Raw genomic sequence first — 13,157 nt, 5'->3', positions numbered from 1 at the left:
ACAGGAATGACATTCCCTATTTCAGTTGGGAAGACGTCAGAGGTTTGCCAATCCGCCATAGCCGCCAACACTGTAGGTGGGGAGCTTGCATTCTATCGATTTGCTACATATAAGAAGAGAGAAAGATTCGATCCAGACAAGAAGGTCGGAAGGATCAGAGGAGAGAAGTTCACTCATAAGATTGACATAGAAGATTATTGGGCTAACCTGATGGACGAGCAAGCAGTGAAGAGAAGAATGTGGTCCAGAATGTCAGTGGATTTCATGAGGAAGTGTGGACTTTTCCTCATTCCTGATCAAGTATTAGATGATAGAGATCATACACATCCACAGTATGAGAGTAAAATGAAGAAGGCAATCCTATTGCCAAATTGGTCAGAGTCATAAGAGATTGACCTGAATACATTGATGAGAGAGGTTTTGAATTTCTCCCGCCTATGGGTGGATATACAGATGAATAAATTAGTTGACATGGGTGTTCCCTTCACTTATGAAAGGATGAAGCCGAAAGAGTCTACTTCCGAGGATGATCAAAGGATTGTCAGTGATGTCAGGATTGATGCAGACGAAGAGAGTCAAGCTCCCAAGAGAAGGAAGAACACACCTGGAGAAGTCAAAGCCAGGGGGAAGAAGATTGAGGAGGTGAAGAAGAAACAAAAGACTATCATCCCGCCTATCATTCCTTCACCCCCTCCTAGTGTCTCATCAATCGAAGTGATTGAAGTAACAGATCAGAATAAGGAGACTCAACAATGTTCCAACACAGTGATACTACCAGAGAATACTCAGGAATTTCATGCCACAGTGACATCTGCACCTCCTGATGAAAATGATGATCAGCCGGGATCCCCCACTGTCCTTTTGGAAGTTAGTTTGGGAAATGATGTATATGATTGGATCAGGAATAATCCTGATGATAATGATGAAGTTATCTCGGCATTGAAAGGACTTGATCACGAGATATGTCTCAATGATGGTATGGAGATGGCCGCTATTCCTGAATGGTTGAAGAAGAGTATGGAGAGAAGTAAATAGATGATAGAGGTGCAACCTATTCATGATATTGATGACTACCTAAGTAGGAGTGCTAAGGAGAAGGAGCCCAAGAGAGCGGAGATTTAATCGCACATAGCTAGAGATGAGACAGGAATGTGGATTGCGCAGATTGCTATTCCTATTGCAGGCATGACGACAGACATTGCTACTCCTATGGATTTCCAGATCACTTCAGTCGCCCTTGGTCGTACATCCACAGAGCAAGAATTCTAGGAGATTGGTGACAACCTCTAGGCAATCAATGCAAGGTTAGGCAGAGCGGTTGCGAAGAATGAAAGGTACAGAGAAGAAAATATTAGACTTAGAGAGTATATTGCAGGGACAAGGCATGGAGATCCCACCCTTATTCCCCCTATTGCAGTTGACCATGGAATACATTCACACTGCGAGGTAGCGAGAGGTACACACTCAGAGGTGGAAAAATGGATTGAGGGCACACTCAGAGGTGGAAAAATGGATTGAGGGCACAAGAAAGTAGGCAGATGATTTCCTTACTCAATTTGTTCATGCATATGATAGGACAATAGGACTGATATTCAAAATCCAGTATTTTGAGGGAGTTTGGGAAGAATTCCGGCTATTCAGGACAAGACTATTCCACGCCTCCAGGCATTGAAGAAGATTCCTAGTTCCACCTTGGTCAGCGAGAACATTGTGCACAGTGGAGACGAAAACAATTTCCATGGATGGTATTGTTCACTAGCCGTGAAGAAATCAATTTATGAGAATGCCCAATCGAGTTGCATGGAGATGGAAGGATTAATTCAGGACATTCAGATGAAGATCCTTGCCTCGATTGAGGAATTATTGGGTGTTGATGTTAGTGATGCTAGTGGTTTACACTTATCCGAATTAAGAGACAAGATGAAATTTATGTATTTTTGCCAGTTGGACTCTTTGAAGAAGAGTCAGATAAATGACTTGGTCTCTTTGTTGATTCATGTTCATAGTTCGCAGAAGCTCATGCCAGAATGGGAGAACACTTTGAATGCTTGCTCGGATTCATTGGACATGATTGATTTACAATAGGATACCTTGCCTAGCATTTCCATGGAGGAGTTAGATTCAGTATTGGCTAGATTCTTGGAGTATGCTAGGAGAGAGAGAGATGCAGGGAGGAATCTTCTAGAAGATTCCCTATATGATGACTAGGTATCTTTTCATTGGGCCATATGATGGTGGCGCCATTTTTGATGTAACCCTAATTAGGGCAATTCTAGGGTTTTGTTGGCATGATCTCGGCTGTTAATATTAGATTAATTTGGGCCATCCATTTTTGTAAGAGACTCTATATATGACCCCTTGTCTCTCATTTGTAAGAGAGAGTTTTTGTAGAATTGTTGGTATATGCTACAACTATTTGAATCCTAATCATTGTTCAATTGTTGGTGATTTTGCTCTTCAAGTGTTGTATTTGGATTCATGGTTCTCAATTCCTCCAAGTTAGATTAGAATTTATTTCATGTATGTTAGATTGAGTGGAAGATTTGTTGAATTCATTTGTGTGGAATCTTTAGTCCATACCACTAGCCTCTTGCCGCTGGTAAGTGCGCCTTGTGTGGTCGACTGGAATTTGAGTAAGCATAACTTCAACTATTACGCGTCCGTTGACAAGCATCAACTTGGATGGTGCCTACGTTTGATGGTGATAGCCTGAAAATCTTTAAGTATACCTTAGACGATTGCACTAAGCTTGTGTCAATACCTGATTGTGAGACCTTGCCTGGTTTGATTCCTCTAAATCCATTCACCATTTCCTACATTCCTAGGATTAGAATAGATTTCCTGAACCCTATTCTTTTTCCCCCTTTTTTAGTAAGAAGTAAATCCAGAGCCTTATTGATAAATCTTAAGTTGTCAGCACACCTATTCCGCATCATTCATGATAATCCAAACATTTGCGTAAGCCCCCAAGTGAAAGACAGCCCCCAAGTGAAAGACAACAATTCACATCAACCACTGAACTTACCCACTCGTCAAGACCCGACATGTAGAAACCTTGGAATCATTTTAGTTGATCTCATTTTTAGCATCTGAGGTGATTTTGTTCAAGAGAGGGTAAATTACCTTGGTACTTTATTCTGAAATGTTCTATGCATAAAAAACACATCAACACTTCCCAACGTGTGCTATGTAGAAAGAAAGAGGAGTTAAGTAATCACATTCTCCTCCATTGTGATTTTTCTTTTGTTGTTTGGAATCATTGTGTTGAACTATTGGAGATGTGTTGAGTTTTTTTGGAGACTATTTGGCCTAATGGTACTAAGTTTTTGGGACTGTTGTGGCAGATCACTCTTGTTTATACTCTTTTGGGCATATGGTTAGAAAGAGACAGTAGACTCTTTTGTGACAGAGTTACCCCATGGTAGCATTATTGATCAAATGCTTAAGCTTGTGATCTAGGCATATGTCAAGTTTGCCATTGCTTTTGTTCAAGGGAATTTTTTGAATTGAGAAGTCCATCTCTTGAAGCGTTGGGACATTTCTCTTTCTTTTCTTTTGTTATAGGAGTAATCAATAAGAAAACAATTGTAAGGAATTCAAAATTGATGAAACTTATGTAGGGATTTTGGAAGTTAAATTTTGATGGACTTCTAGATGTAATTGCATCTTACAGATGTGGGATTATTATTTAGGGATGAGTTTGGTAAGTTTTTGGAAGATACTTCATTTTTCTTGGGTGTTAGGTTTAATAGTGAAGTTGACTAAGTTGCACCTATTGAAAGTTTTTTATGGCTTCCAAGTTCGGTTGTAAGAATGTAATGTCCCCTTCTTAGCAGTAATCAACTCAGTTGATCGTTAGTCTATTTCGGAGACTCGTAGGCTAGTTAGAAGCAGAAATTAGGGTTTCCTACCTCTGGGAGGACATTTCAACATTTTTGGTGGCTTGTATGTTGAAGTTTGTCAGTTTTGGGTCTTGATTCCTTTTGGGTTTTCAGAAAGCTTTGCAATGATTGTACATGCATAGCAAGCAGTGGAGTTTGACAAACTTACTATTTTTAGTAAGTGGGGGTGAGGGCAGCTTATTTCTTTGCATTTTTTTGGGTTTTCTCAGAGCTTCGCAATGGTATAACATGCAAATCAATCTGAAGACTTTTTCTGGACTTATTATTTTTAGTAAGTTGCGATGGCTACTCAAAATGTTGTTAAAATTACTTTGGGAACACTTACTATTTTTAGCAGTATTCTATTTATAGTAAGTACTATTTTTGGCAGGTTCCTGTGTTCCAGCTCAGATGGTTATTTTAGCAATGCAGTTCAGTACTTTGGCCTCAGCTCAACATTGACAGTTGTCAGTAATTAAAGAAGGTATATTTTAATGGTTAAGCCTTATATTTATTTTATTTAGACTTGGACGACTTGGAGAGGAGAAATAATATTTTTATCCTAAGTCTATTTGGCGAAATATTTTACCTTCATAATGGGGTGCCAAAATGCAGTTAAATTTTATAACTTATGGTTGGATGCCTTTGGAGGAAATTCTCATTAAAAAAGGTTTATACTTAGTATTATTTTAACGTTGGCTAAAGTTGGTGTCCACTTGAGGGAATAATGTATTTGTTGCCAAATAAAATATTATTATTCCTTGGGCGATTTGATGAGGGAATGAAATGAAGTGAATTGAAACACAAATTAAAGGAAATTTGAATGTTGCTGTTTAATCCCATATTGGAGGGAAAGGAAGTTCGATTTAGATAGTATGTTATAAATAAGTGCCTTGGCCTTCATTTGAGTTATCCATGAATATTATAACGAAGTGTTGTCAGAATGCTGATTGAATGCTTCGAGGATTGTCTCCTCCTAGATTGAATGCTTAGCTTCTCGCTTGAAAGATAGCGACTAGTTGAGACTTGGGATTGTTCTTCACTTAGGAGAATAGATGGAATTCATTGTGAAGTTTGTGTTCGAAGTTTTCTGATTTTGGAGTGTTGTGTGTGAGTTCCAAGTTGCTGATTTCCGGTTTGCTGTAGGTGTGTTTTGCTCATAAGTCTTTGCATTGTCTTCTGCCGGTTTTGGATATTGGCTCGTTATTGCTCTATGCTCTAGGTGATCATTCCTGTAAGTTTTTAGCGCTTATCTTGGAGTCTTTAATTTTATAATTGCAAATTGATTTTCTGCCCTAGCTGTACCACGCTAGAGCTGCCTTGGGATGCGTGCAAAATAGTTTTGGGTCCTTTTGATGTGTTTTGTCAGTTCTAGCTTAATCGCCTATCTCCTAGCTTTCATTTGCATATGTTGGGGTCATTTCGTTGTGTGTGGGCAAAGTTGTGAGCAATTTTGTGAGTTTTGTAGTCGCTGGTCTGCGTATTTCCAGCTTGCTGTTTGCTTATCAGATTCTGATATTGATAGTGAGAAGTGTGTTTTTGGAATGGTTAGTCATTGGTGGGTTTGGAGTGCATATCTTATCATTTGCAGCAATGGACATCAATGTTCTTATCCTGAAATCTCATGCTATATATTGTAAAGATGGTTAAATTTAGTAGTACTAACAGCGATTTCTTTCTAGATTTGTAACACAAGACCCATTGAATAAGTGGAAGAGGTTTGCCTTGCCTCTTATCTTTCTTATTTTTATGCTGTCCTCCTGCTAAATAAGCGGTTGAGTAGATTGTATTTATCATTTTCAGTCCTCTCGCTGAATAAGTGGTTGAGTGATTGTTATTTACTTCAGTTTCATTGGCATTGTGATTGGCTGGTTATACTACCAAATTGTTGTTAGAATTTCTACTACCTGCTGGACAAGCGAAACGGGTTGGCTTGCCACCCAGAGTTGTAATTTCCGGTTGATTTTGGAAGCTAACGATCCCCTTATCACCGTATGCTCTCACCTTCCCACACTGAGCTCTTGGTGATTAGAAAGTGGAAGGGTTACCTTTCAGAAGCATTTGATTATTATTTTTCTAACCCTAACGGGTGCTTGTGATATTTGTAATTGGAAAAAAATGAAAAAAATCAAGGGGGGATATCTCAAAGAAACTAAATGTGGAAGGAGATTCTTCAATTGTTATCAAAGGCTTGAGTAAGATTTCTTCTTGGAATTGGAAACCAATGAGTTTGTTTGAGGAGGCTTTGAGTTTATATCAATCTTTTAATGATGTTTGTTTCACTCATCACTTGCAAGAATGTAATAAGTATTATAATAGAATGATATATTACAACATTGTATATTCATTAATGATAATCACATTTTATTATTATTAACAATAGTCAATTGGGTATGCTTGGCTTAGTTGATTAATTACTGATAATTGACTTGCCATTGTATATCTTACTATCATATCGATAACATGATTGCTCATTGCCTCAATCTTTAATTTTTGTATCACAAGACATTATAGTTCTTGCCTTGTACAACTATGAAGACGTGAGAAGAAGCAAAAGAATAGACAAATAATTCCTTTTGAGAGATTGAACATTGTAGAAAGGGTTATGAGCTTGTAAATGTTTTGTAAGCTGTAGAAGCAAAAACATTGTAAATGATTGAAGAAGCTTTTGCAAACACAATCTCGTAGAAGTTGATGATCAACCACATGAGCCAAGAATCATCTACAAGCAAAACACCTATCACACAAAAGAGATCAAACAAAGATTGTATGCTCTATAACAACCAAAAGATTCTGTATTGTTGCACAAAAGGATTGAAGATTCAATATTGAAGGTACAATAATTGAGATACAATTACAATGAATGAAAGAATTGCTTTTTAGAAAGCAAGAGATGCCTAATCCTAAACTTAGAAGAACTAAAGCAATGCAGAGTAGTGAGCTAAATTAAGCTCAACTTCAAGCTAAAAAAGCTAACTTTAAGTGAACTCAAACTAAAAAACTCATTCTACCCTAATCCATGTTAAAGCTTGCAAACAAACTGAAATAAATGTTCTCCCTATTTAGCGTACAACCTGTTGACGTGTATTTTGTACACTATCAAACACAGAATAAAATACCCAAGGGTACTGTTGACGTGTATTTTGTACACTATCACACACAGAATAAAATACCCAAGGGTACCTTATCCTCTCTTGAATAAAGCCTCTGATTGCTGAAGATGTCGCGAAAAAGGATCAATCAGGATGACTCCAAGGTTCTTCGATGTAGGGTCTCTACGTGTGGATAAGCACCAGTGGTCGTTGTGAATGCTGTTTCATCAAGGGGCCTTACGTTTCCGAATTGCAGGAACAAAATTTCCTAAAACTAGCAAGTTCTCAAAAAAGATCAAAAGATAGGGTTTGCAAGAGATGAATTCTAATCTAATCCTAAGAATGACTGAATGTGAGCTAGACTTGGTAAAATTCTACCAATTTCAGTATTGCCAAGAAATTACAACTTTACTGGAATTGATGTGATCTTCTAAGGTGATTAGTGATTTTTCGAATCATCAAAAATTATAGACACTACCATGAAGGTACATATCAATAGTTCAATAATGATCGAAGGTTCAAGCTATCTATATATCTCCAGTTGACCACACAAGGCGTCCTTACAATTAGTAAGAAGCTAGTGGTTTGGAACGTGAATCTCACCAAAGATCAAGCTCAACACGTAGTCCTTCAAACTTAAATACTATTTCGATTGAGAATGATTCAAGAAAGTAAACAACCATGAAGATAGCCACAAGAATTGCAATAAAACACCATAACTTCAATATTTTATTGATCTCAAAGCCAACATAAACAACAATTGCTTGAAATTCTTTCTTCAATGCTCAATCTTGCTACAAAATAACTTTCTTCTATCTAATATCTAAAATCTGATTTCTCTATAATATCTCCTCTAATATCTAATGACAAAATGAAAATGAGTGAGGGTATATATAGCATCCTCAATTACAATGAACGGCCCAGATCAAAAGAAGATCAACGGCTGAGATTTTGACACCTAAACCCTAATTAGGGTTTATTACAAAAAGTTCCCTTTTTAGTTGAACAATATTAAATGCATAGCCAAATATTTAATTGGCACAAAAATCTAGGAAACATAGACCAATGATAATTAAGGCGCCACATCATCTACAACAACCTCTCTTCTAGAACCTTATTTCCTTTCCAATGTTCCTTCTTAGCATATGCAATGAATCTGGACACAATTCTTTCAATTTCAGCAATAGGAATCTCGGGAAGATTCCTCATTCGTTCCTCCAAGTGGATAACCTGATCAAAGGCCTTAAGAAGAGCCGCATCCCATCCGGGTTCGAGTTCTTTGATTTTCTCAATCAGGAGCATAGTAGCGAACATTTGATCCCGTTGCCCATCTGTGATGACATTCTCATCCTTGCAAAAGATGACCTTGACTCTTTCTTCCAATTCTTGAAGGTCCACATCTGTCTCAACTTCGATCCTTCTGCCCAGAATGGTACATAACACCTCAAACACCTTGTCTTGAATTGGATGGATGACGCCCTCAACTTGATTGCATTTGGTGCTGATGTCCTCGAAAAGAACCTCCTTCATCTAAAGTAGGGTTGACCATTGAAGTAAACTATGAGCTCCTCCATCCATTATCTTTTCTTGTGCTAGGATCTTCCTTGGTGTTTGCTTGATTACTTGTAGAACAGGAATGATAACATCTCTAGTGTGAGCGAAAGCGGCTACTGTTATCATCAAGTTGTGGATGATCTCAAGGACCTGGATAGCTCGATGGATTGTCTGCATCATTCTTGTTGCAAATTCAACGGCAACTGTGTGGGATTTGTCCATCCAAGAGCTCATAAGTTGAACCAAGCTCTTGACTCTTTCTGCCTCGCCAACTGATTCAAGGGGAAGTGCTTGCATAGGAGACACTGCTGGATCTTGACGTCCCAAGGGCTGATTGAGATGGCTAAAGTAGCCTCTCCAAGAACCTCTCTCTCTCTCAAGCTTTCTATTCTTTTCCATTTCTTCCTTAAGATTGTCTTTAAGTACCTCAAATGAATCGGTTGCCTCATCCAGTGCCTGCTCAGCAGTGAGTGGACCAAGTTCAAATGTTTCTACATCATACTCTTCTGCAAGGATTTCACCTTCATACTTGTCCACTGTTGGTGTAGCTATCTGCAACTTCCTGGACCCTGTCTCATCTCTGATCATCTTGGACATCTTGGTGGCCGCCTTCTTCTTCGTTACTTCCTGAGAATTCCCTACAAGGCTCTCTAAGTCAATCACATTATCTTTATCCTCGATCACAATCACCCTTGTCAGTCTCTCCTTCAACCAATCTGGAATGGCGGATCTCGTCTCTCTAACTTGTATTTCTTTAGGCAATGGTTCTTCTTCTCGGAGAGGAGATGTCACTTCATCATCATTCTTGTCTTCATGTAGCTCATTGACTTGGGGAGATCGACTTGATGAATGCTGAGGTGCCTTCCCCTTTTCAGGTCTATCATTCTGTACTATTGACTCCATAGACTCATCCACCTCAGGCATCGTCATCTCTTGTCCTTCAACTTGACTTATCCTTTTCTCATGTCGAGATGATGTACCTGATGAGCGATCTCGATTAGCCTCTTGCTTCTTCTTGGAGGGTTCCCTTTTCTCGGGTCTTTCTTTCCTCTTCGCGCCTCTAGGATGAGAATTGTCTTCACTTGCACTTGCTCCTCCTTCTTCTGGTCTTTCCTCCAAAGTATAAGTCATTGGTACGTTCTGTTCTCTTAACTTTTGATGTTGTGCATCCACCCATCTGCGAGTACATGACAAAACTGGAGCCATCAAAGCTCTCAAGTCTGTAATCTCAGGCTCGTTCCAATCTATCTTCACTGCTTTGTCTTCTCTATCATAGGATGACTAGAGATGTCTGCCACTGTCCTGAGCTTGATCGACCACTCTGTAAACTTTGCATTTCCTGATGAAATCTAAAGGTAACCTGGAATGCATCTTTCTTTTCACTTCTAAATCACTTGAGAGATTCATCCAAAAGTTTTCTACCTGAAATTTGTGCTTGTACTTCCTACCATATGTCTCTTCTATATACCCATAAGGATCAAAATTCTCCCTTGAGGCAAAGAACGTGAATGAATATGAGGCCAACTCCCTCTCTGCATCATCTAAGGCTAGAGCATTAGGACATACCTCAACTGAATTCCCCAATATGATAGGCACGGGAGCTCCATTTCTATGCCTATGTCTGAATGCCTTCGCATAGTCTGCCAACTACCTAGTCACCTCGAGTAGCACTATCTTGTCTGTCGGATACCTCGGCAACATGTAGGGGGGTGAAGGACATCCATGGACTCTGATATATGTAAACTTTTGAAACTGGATGAACCAAGCACCGTACCTCTTTATAAGTTCTTGTGCATCTTGAGATAGTCGATTGTGAATCCCGCCTTGCAATATCCTAGTGATGTTCATCGTGAAGGTATCATTGACTAACTTGTAGTCACTTCCTGGTGGATGATGCAAATGAACATAAGAGTCACAAACTCTAACTTCTCTGGGTCCTCTTCCGATCACTCCTCTGTGAGGTAGTCCTGCATATTCGAAACTCCTGATCAAGGCATATATGACATATGAGCTCATGTGAAATGACTTGGTAGCCTTCAGTCTTCTTAACTGCACGTCCAAGCAATGGCTAATAATTCTAGCCCAATGAATCGTTCCTTTTCCTTGAACTATCACTTGGATGAAGTAGAACATCCACTTCTCAAAATAGAAGGCCTGAGGAGCCCCTGTAACTTGATTGAGCAAAGTTATCAAATCTCTGTACTCCTCCTGGAAGTCGATCCTATGTGGTGTATTGGGAATCTTGCTCAGGCGAGGACGACTTTTGAGTAACCAATTCTTATTGATGATGCTCAAGCAAGAGTCTGGATCATCTTCATACATCGACCTGGCTCCTTCTAGACTTTTGTAAATCATATCTTTATGCTCTGGAAGATGGAGAGCTTCACTTATAGCCTCCTTTGAAAGGTACGCCAAAGTGTTCCCTTCCTTGGACACGATCGATCTTGATTGTGGGTCATAATGGCGAGCACACTCGATCATTAGCTCATGGCACTGGACTGCTGGAGGGAAACCGATCGCCTTGATGATGCCACTTTCAATTATTCTCCTTGCGACAGGTGATGGCTTTCCAATGTAAGGGACCTCTCGAAACTTCTTGACACTGAAGTTTCCCAAGTTGGTATCTCCAATGTTGCTCCACTTGGACACGATCTTAGTCTCCAATTCTTCATTCCTCTGATCTTCCTTCATGAGGGCTGGACGACTAGTGGATGCTCCTGCCTTTGGGGTCACCATCTTGACACCTACACAACATTTCATAATGAGTAAAATACTTTGCAATGTAGAAATATAGAAATAAAGGAAGATTTAAGATTTTAATTAGGAAACTTTATGATAAACCTTGAGTTATCATTTCCTAATTAACTACGCAATTTTCAAAAACTTAAAGTTCAAAATTCAAATCTTCACATTGGAACTAGGATGATCTCACCATACCTCCACTTGAGAATTAATTCTAAAAATGATGCAAAAATAAGGTGAATTTTGGCTAGGCAAAATGTAGATCGAAATCCTCCTTTTAGCAAAATGCGCCTCCTTTAGTCTTCAACACTTGGGATAATTCGCTCCAGCTAGACCAGATTTTGCACCTCTTTCTTTGCTCCTCAAATCGCACTTGAAGTAATGAATGAATGATAATTAAAATTGCTCAAAACACCCTTATTATATAGGGCGCTCACCACTTCACCTCTCCATAGGCCGACTTGGCAAAATAGGGCAAAAAAAAAAAAAAATTTGCAAAAACAAGAGGCCGACCTAATAAAATAATAAAACATGATACCTCAAGCGCCCCATTTTCAATTTTAATTTAATAAAAAAATAATTTTAAATGCCTTAATAATAAAAAATTGATTTTTGAGGCTCAAAATTAATTTATTAAATGCCATGCGCCTTTATTAAATGCCAATTAAATTAATTTTTTCAAATATTTTGAAGTTGATGATTTTGGCATATAATGCGATTTGGAGGATGTCAACGTTAGGATATGGCAAAAAATAATGAATGCTAATGACTTCGCTCTGGTCCCTTGGAGAGGGACAGGAGCACTTTTCTCGATCTAGGCCTTGCATTCCTCATTTTCATGTTCAAAACTTCATCTAGGCATTTAAAATGGCGTTTTCAATTGGAGTCTTGAGTTTAATTCACTTGATTTTTAGGAGGACGGTGCCTTTAGGACATTTCGCCCTGGACCCTGGGCGAGGGACATGAGCACTTTTTCACTTTTGGGCTAGGATTCTCAATTTTTTGAAGTCAAACCTTTGTTCACCATGCCTTAGAAGATCCTTCCCATCTCACACAACTTTGCCTTGGCATAATCTTGGAGGGAATTTGTTGTTTCATAAAAAAGCGCCCTGGTCCTTCAGTGAGGGACGGGAGCACTTTTGAGTCCATTGCATGAATTCTTGATCATATCAACTTCAAATTATCCTCCAGGCGTAGAATATCACATTTCACTCCATCTTGAGCCTTGGTAATAAAAATATCATTTCAAAATGCAAGGTAAATGGTCATATTTGGAAATTGCGCCCTGGTCCCTTGGTGAGGGACGGGAGCACTTTTGCCAATTGTCGTCAAATTTGCAACTCTCACATCTCAATTCCACTTTAAGGCATTTTAAACACTTTTTCAAACTTGCGCCTTGGCCTCAATTTGTCCAAAATTGGTGAGAAAGGCTAGATAACGTGTTAAGTGCTCTGGTCCTTCAGTGAGGGACAGGAGCACTTTTTCAACTTCAAGCTTATCCATCCTTTGCTAGCTTCCCAAATTATCTTCAATGGGCTAATCATGTCCTCTTCCATTCAGTTCAATCACAAACTCGCCTTGTCTTTGCAAGAGATTTACACTTTCTTGGAAAATCGCTCTGGTCCCTTGGAGAGGGACAGGAGCACTTTTTGGAAAATCACTCTGGTCCCTTGGAGAGGGACAAGAGCACTTTTTGTATCTTGGTGTATCTCTTTGTTCTTTTAAACCTTCAATCGCGTCCAAGGCATAAAACATCCTTCGTCCTTCCTATCCAAGTCAAGTTTTGCCATAAAATATCAAACAAAGAGGAGAAACTTGAAAAAGTGCCATGGTCCTTCAGTGTGGGACATGAGCACTTTTTGTCATTTGGGTTGATTTACTCCTTTGT

At 39.0% G+C, this 13,157-nt stretch overlaps 1 protein-coding gene across 1 annotated transcript in view; it reads left to right on the top strand.

Moving 5' to 3' along the window:
- LOC131070906 (replication factor C subunit 3) overlaps positions 1-13,157 on the top strand; it is a 67,666-nt gene that overhangs the window by 42,047 nt on the left and 12,462 nt on the right. The gene's annotated exons all lie outside the window — the stretch shown is intronic.

The sequence above is a fragment of the Cryptomeria japonica genome, chromosome 1, assembly GCF_030272615.1.
Source record: "Cryptomeria japonica chromosome 1, Sugi_1.0, whole genome shotgun sequence".
NCBI lineage: Eukaryota > Viridiplantae > Streptophyta > Pinopsida > Cupressales > Cupressaceae > Cryptomeria > Cryptomeria japonica.
This window is presented reverse-complemented; position numbering and strand designations above follow the sequence as displayed.